Genomic DNA, 6,846 nt, shown 5'->3' with positions numbered 1-6,846 from the left:
CCCTGGAGTCAGTACCTGGGTTCAAATTCGACCACAGACACTTAATAATTACCTAGCTGTGTGGCCTTGGGCAAGCCACTTAACCCCATTTGCCTTGCAAAAAACCTAAAAAAAAAAGTTATCAAGGAAAACTATCCTGATATCATAGAACTAGAGGATAAAATAGTTATTGAAACAATTGCCCAGTCACCTCCTGAAAGAGAACCCACTTCCAGAATGTCACATTAAAGGAAAAATATAGCAAACAAGTAGAAAGAAATAATTACAGTATGAAGAAGTCAAAATCAGGATTATAGAGAATATAGCAACTTCCACATTAAATATTCAGAAAACTTAGAATACAATAGTCTAAAAGGTCAAAGATCACAAGCAAGTGTCAATTGCATAGCAAAACTGAGGATAAATTTTCAGGGGAAAAGATGGATATTTAATGAAATAGAAAATGTTCAAACTTTGTTGATGAATTAGCAAAACATATAACTTGATTTTCTAATACAAGATTCAAGAGAATCACAACAAAGATAAACAGAAAAGAAAAAAACATGTTATTTAATAAGGTTAAACTGTTTACATGCTTTGGGAAGATAATACTTTCAACTCTTAAGAAATTTTTTTTAGTTTTTGCAAGGCAATGGGATTAAGTAGCTTGCCCAAGGCCACACAGCTAGGTAATTATTAAGTGTCTGAGGCTGGATTTGAATCGGGTACTCCTGACTCCAGGGCCGGTGCTCTATCCACTGAACCACCTAGCCACCCCCAACTCTTAAGAATTGTATCTCTATTATGATGATAAAAAGGAGTATACTCAAAGGGTGTGAGTAAAAAAGTAAGGGGTGAAAAAAGTATCATACTGGAAGAAGAAAGGGGGAGACACAATGGAGTAAATTATATCACAATAAGAGGCATGTAAGACCTATAACAGTAGGTGATAAGAAGGGAGAGATGAGCATTGTTTGAACCTTATTCTCATTAGATTTGCCTCAAAGAGGGAATAACATACACACACAGTTGGGTAGAGAAATATATTTTCCCCTAGAGGGAAGTAAAAATGAGAAAAGGAAAGTAAAGGGCGATGCTGAGAGAAGGAAAGTCACAGGTAGGAAAGAAAAAAGGAGTAAAGGGGGAGGAGCAGATAGAAGGGCTGACACAAAGGAAAATGGTGGTCAAAAGCAAAATCATGGTAATGAAAGAAAAGGTGAAAGGAGAGAGAAAATATAAATGAGAGGGGGAATAGGATAGAAAGAAATGGAGAGTTAGTGATCATAACTGTGAATTTGAATGGGATGAATTCTCCTGCAAAATGAAATTGAATAGCTTAGTCATTAAAAACTAGAATTATACATTATCTTGTTTACAGGAAACACATTTGAATCAGAGATTCACACAGAGCTAAGATAAAAGGTTGGAATGGAAACTCTTATGCTTCAGCTGAAATGATTTAAAAAAAAAGCTGTAGCAGTAATCTTGATCTCAAATAAAAGTAGCTCTAACTAAAAGAGACAATGAAGGAAGCCATATCTTGCTAAAAGACATTATAGACAATGAAACAATATCAATACTAAACAGATATGTACTGAGTGATATTGTATCCGAATTTTTAGAGAGGTTAGAGAGTTATAGAAATAGACAACAAAACTATACTAGTAGAAGACCTCAATCTCCCCCTCTCAGAGCTAGATAAATCTTATCACAAAACAAGTAAGAAAGAAATTAAGGAGGTAAATGGAATTTTAGAAAAGTTAGATATGGTAAACTTCTGTCAAAAATTGAATGGGAATAGGAAAGAAAATAACTTTTTTTTTTCCTCCATGGGATATATCAACTATACAAACATTGACCATAACAAAAAAATCTTACAACCAAATGCAGAAAGGCAAAAATATTACATCCTTTTCAGGTCATGATACAAAAACTGTGTAATAAAGAGCCATGGAAATATAGATTAAAATTACTTGGGGGGCAGCTAGGTGGTGCAGTGGATAGAGCACTGGCCCTGGAGTCAGGAGTACCTGAGGTCAAATCTGACCTCAGACACTTAATAATTACCTAGCTGTTTGGACTTGGGCAGGCCACTTTACCCCATTGCCTTGCAAAAGCTAAAAAAAAATTTACTTGGAAACCATATAATCTAATCCTAAAGAAGGAGTTGGTCAAACAACAAATTAGAGAGATAAGCAATAATTTCATCAAAGAAAATGACAATAATTAGACAACCTAAAAAAATTAATGGCATATAGCCAAAGCAGCAAGTACAGAGGAAAAAATTTTATCTCTAATTACTTATATGAATAAATTAGAGAAAAATAAGATCAATGAATATAATTGAAAAAGCAAGAAAAAGGACAAATTTAAAATCCCCAATTAAATAGCAAATTAGAAATTCCATATAACAAGAGAGTAATACAATTGAAAGTAAGAGAACTATTGAACTAATAAATAGGACTAAAAATAAGTTTTATGGAAAAATCTAATAAAAAACCCTCTGATTCATTTGATTCAAAAAACAAAGAAACAAAATTACTAGAATCAAAAATGAAAAGGGTGAATTCACTATCAATGAAGAGGAAATTCAAGCAATAATTAAGAGCTATTTTGCCCAGTTATATGTAAATAAACCTGTTAATCTAAGTGAAATGGTTGAATATTTACAAAAAATATAACTTGCCCAGATTAACAAATGAGGAAATAAAATATTTAAATAATCCAACTTTAGAAAAAGGAATTGAACATCTTATTCTACATTCCTAGATAAGTTCAAAATGGGTACATGCTTTAGTCATAAAGGATGATAGCACAAACAAATTAGGAGAGCAAAGGATAGATAAAGTCGGATCCATGGAGAAGGGAAGAATTTAGGATCAAACAATATTTAGAGAACATTATGAAATGCAAAACACATAATATCACAAACATACTAAAATCTCCATAGTGAGAGCTTGACAAAAGAAATAAAGATATCATAAGTTTCCATATACTGAAGGTTCTAAGGTTCTAACCCAACATATTCTAGATCTAGAGAAAAACAAAAACAAAACCACCCACACCTTCCTTCTCTATCAGAGATGTGAGTTTCAGTGTTTCAAGATTCAAATTCTTTGGAGAAGAAGAATGCAATTTTAAAATTCAGGGATATGAGCAGTTATTCATTTACGATACGTTACTTTTCATTTCTATTCCAATTAACTTCAATGTAATTCCTTTCCTGGGCATGTTAGCATAAGGAATAATTGAGTACCTAAATTGTAGTTAATTTAAGGTGTTTCTAGTTTTTCTAATTAGATAAGACAAAGGGAACCAAAGAAGTGATTTGCCATGAAAATTTCCTACAATTTGAACTCCATGAGAGTCCAAAGCTGTATGAATATAGATTACTTCCCTATTTCATAAAAGCAGTTGCATAATCATCTTCATCATCTCTAAAATTTATAATACCCTAAGGTTTGCAAAACACTTTACATTTATTATTATTTCACTTGATCCTATAAAGTTGAGTATATTATTCTTCCCATTATACATATGAAGAAACTGAGATTTAAAAAATTAATTTGCTTTCTGGAGGTCATATAGCTAGTAAATTCATGGACCAAGATTTTATCTCACATCTTTCTGACTCCCAAGTCTAATATTCATTAATTTAAACTAAAATAACGAAGTTGTCTTCCACTCATCAGGCTCCCAACTCTCCTACTGAGTTCTGCACATTACTCCTAATGCTTCAGAACTCCTCAAATTTAGGCTCAAATCTGAGCCTCCTTATAGCTAATGATGCATCTTTCTTTATATGTTAAAAAGTCATACTTTTAGTATAATCAATTATATCAGAACAAACCTATCAGAAATTATATGATCGGGGCAGCTAGGTGGCACAATGGATAAAGCACCGGCCCTGGAGTCAGGAGTACCTGGGTTCAAATCCGGTCTCAGACACTATTAATTACTTAGCTGTGTGACCTTGGGCAAGCCATTTAACCCCATTTGCCTTGCAAAAACCTTAAAAAAAAGAAATTATATGATCACATCAATAGATGCTGAAAAAACCTTTTGACAAAATACAATACCCATTGTTACTAAAAACACTAGAGAGTATAGGAATAAATGGACTGTTCCTTAGAATAATTAGCAGTATCTATCCGAAACCATCAACAAGCATTACACTCAATAGGGAGAGCCTAGAGGCATTCCCAATATGATTGGGGTGAAACAAGGATGCCCATTATCACCACTAATATTCAATATCGTATTAGAAATGTTAGCTTCAGCAATTACAGAAGAAAAAGAAAATGAAGGAATTAGAATTGGGAAGGAAGAGACAAAATTCTCACTCTTTGCAGATGGCATAATGGTATACCTATAGAATCCCAAGAAACCATCCAAAAAACTACTGGAAACAATTAGCAATTTTAGCAAAGTTGCAGGTTATAAAATAAACCCTCATAAATCCTCAACTTTTCTATATATGACTAGCAAGATACAGCAGGAAGAGCTAGAAAGAGAAATCCCATTCAAAGTAACCTCAGACAATATAAAATACTTGGGAGTCTATTTGTGAAGACAGACTCAGAAAATTTTTGAAAACAATTCTAAAACACTTCTCACACAGATAAAATCAGATTTAAGTAACTAGACAAAAATCAACTGCTCATTAATAGTTCGAGGTAATAATATAATAAATATTACAATTCTACCAAAATTAAACTACCTGTTTAGTGCCCTGCCAATCAAAATTCTAAAAATATTACTTTAATTAGTGAAAAAAGTTGCAAGTAAATTCATATGGAGAAATAAAAAGTCAAGAATTTCGGGATCCTGGGAACGCACGTGGCCTGCGGCCTAGGAGCAGTGGCAGCAGCGGCAGACGCAGAGGCAGATGCAGAGCGGGGCACTAGGTGAGGCCAGGCCTGCGAGGGCTGCACCGCCAGCATGTCCCTGGTGTCCGAAGCGTTAGTCTCCCAGGTTGCAGCTACAGAACCTTAGCCTGAGGATACTACACTTTATCAGAAGCTGAAAGGGGAACACATTTTGCTTTCTGATAATTCTTCTTCTCTTGCAGTTCAGGCCTTTTTACAAATGTGTGGGCTCCCCATCAAAGTGGTTTGTAGAGCAAATGCTAAATACATATCTCCATCTGGTAAAATACCTTTTATTCATGTGGGAAATCAAGTGGTATCAGAACTTGGTCCAATAGTCCAACTTGTAAAAGCCAAGGGCCATTCTCTTAGTGATGGGTTGGATGAAGTTCCAAAAGGCAGAAATGAAAGCCTACATGGAGTTAGTCAATAATATGTTGTTAACAGCAGAGTTGTATCTTCAGTGGTGTGATGAAGCTACAGTAGGGGAGATCACTCACTCTAGATATCTTTGGCCTCTGAACCACATCTTGGCTTATCAAAATCAATGGGAAATCAAACACAAGATGAAAGCCAATGGATGGGATAACAAGACTCTGGATCAGGTTTTAGAAGATGTAGACCAATGCTGTCAATCTCTTTTGCAAAGACTAGGAATACAATCTTATTTCTTCAATAAGCAGCCAACTGAACTTGATGCCTTGGTTTTTGCCCATCTTTTCACAATCCTTACCACTCAGTTGACCAATGATGAACTCCATGAAAAGGTGAAAAATTACAGCTACCTCCTTAATTTCTGTAGAAGAATTAAACAGAACTACTTTGGAGAAAATGGGAAAGGACACATGGCCCTCAGGTTGGCTTAGAAAGACTTGTTCAAGGAAAAGTTTAATTCTTAAATTAGGTTTAACTTCATGATTATAATAGTATCAGAATTTTAAAAATGAACACAACATTTAGAAACCTCCAGATGTATAACAAACCTTTATATGTATTTTGTAGCCAATGTACACACTAAACAATTCTGAATTAATGTATTGTATTCTAAATTATGTATGTTTATTTTTTGAAACTTGTATGTACATTCAAATAAAGCTTTAATAATGATACAGTTTTTTCCCCTAAAAAAAGAATTTAGAGATTTAATGAAAAAAAAGCAAAATAAGAGGTCTTAGCCCTACCTGATCTAAAATTATATTATAAAGCATCAGTCATCAAAATGGCTAGTATTGGCTAAGAAACAGAGTGGTGGACCAGTGGAATACGCGAGGTGCATTAGCAGGAAATGATTATAGTAATCTGCTGTTTGATAAATCCAAAGAATACAGCTATTGGGATAAAAACTCTCACTTTGATAAGAACTGCTGGGAAAATTAGAAGTTAGAATGGAAGAAACTTAGATTAAACCAACACCTCACACCCTATTCCAAGATAAGATCCAAATGGATACAGGATTTAGACACAAAAAACAATACTATAAGCAAATTAGAAAATCAAGGACTAGTTTACCTGTCAGATGGAAAGGGAAGCAGTTTATGACTAAGGAAGAGATGGAGAACATCACTAAAAGCAAACTAGATGAATTTGATTACATTAAATTAAAAAGCTTTTGCACAGATAAAACCACTGCAACCAAGATCAAAAGAAATGTAGTAAACTGGGAAACAATCTTTACAACTAATATTTCTGACAAAGGACTCATTTCTAAAGTATACAGAGAACTGAGTCATATTTTTAAAAAAAGCCATTCCCCCAGTTGACAAATGGTCAAAGGATATGCAAAGGCAATTTACAGATGAGGAGATCAAAGCAATCTATAGTCATATGAAAAATTGTTCTACATCATTACTTATTAGAGAAATGCAAATTAAAGCTTCTCTGAGGTACCACCTCTCAGACTGTCCAATATGACCAGAAAGGATAAGGATCATTGTTGGAAGGGTTGTGGGAAATCTGGGACACTATTACACTGTTGGTGGAGCTGTGAACTCATCCAACC

The 6,846-nt window shown here is 34.2% G+C and overlaps 1 pseudogene; it reads left to right on the top strand.

Annotated features, from left to right (window-relative positions):
- Window positions 1–4,920: 4,920 nt before the first annotated feature.
- Window positions 4,921–5,713, top strand: LOC141511689 (metaxin-2 pseudogene; annotated as a pseudogene).
- Window positions 5,714–6,846: the final 1,133 nt, after the last annotated feature.

This window comes from Macrotis lagotis, chromosome 2, assembly GCF_037893015.1.
Source record: "Macrotis lagotis isolate mMagLag1 chromosome 2, bilby.v1.9.chrom.fasta, whole genome shotgun sequence".
In the NCBI taxonomy this organism is placed as follows: Eukaryota; Metazoa; Chordata; class Mammalia; order Peramelemorphia; family Peramelidae; genus Macrotis; species Macrotis lagotis.
The sequence above is the reverse complement of the archived record's forward strand: the minus strand, read 5'-3'. Positions and strand labels throughout refer to the sequence as shown.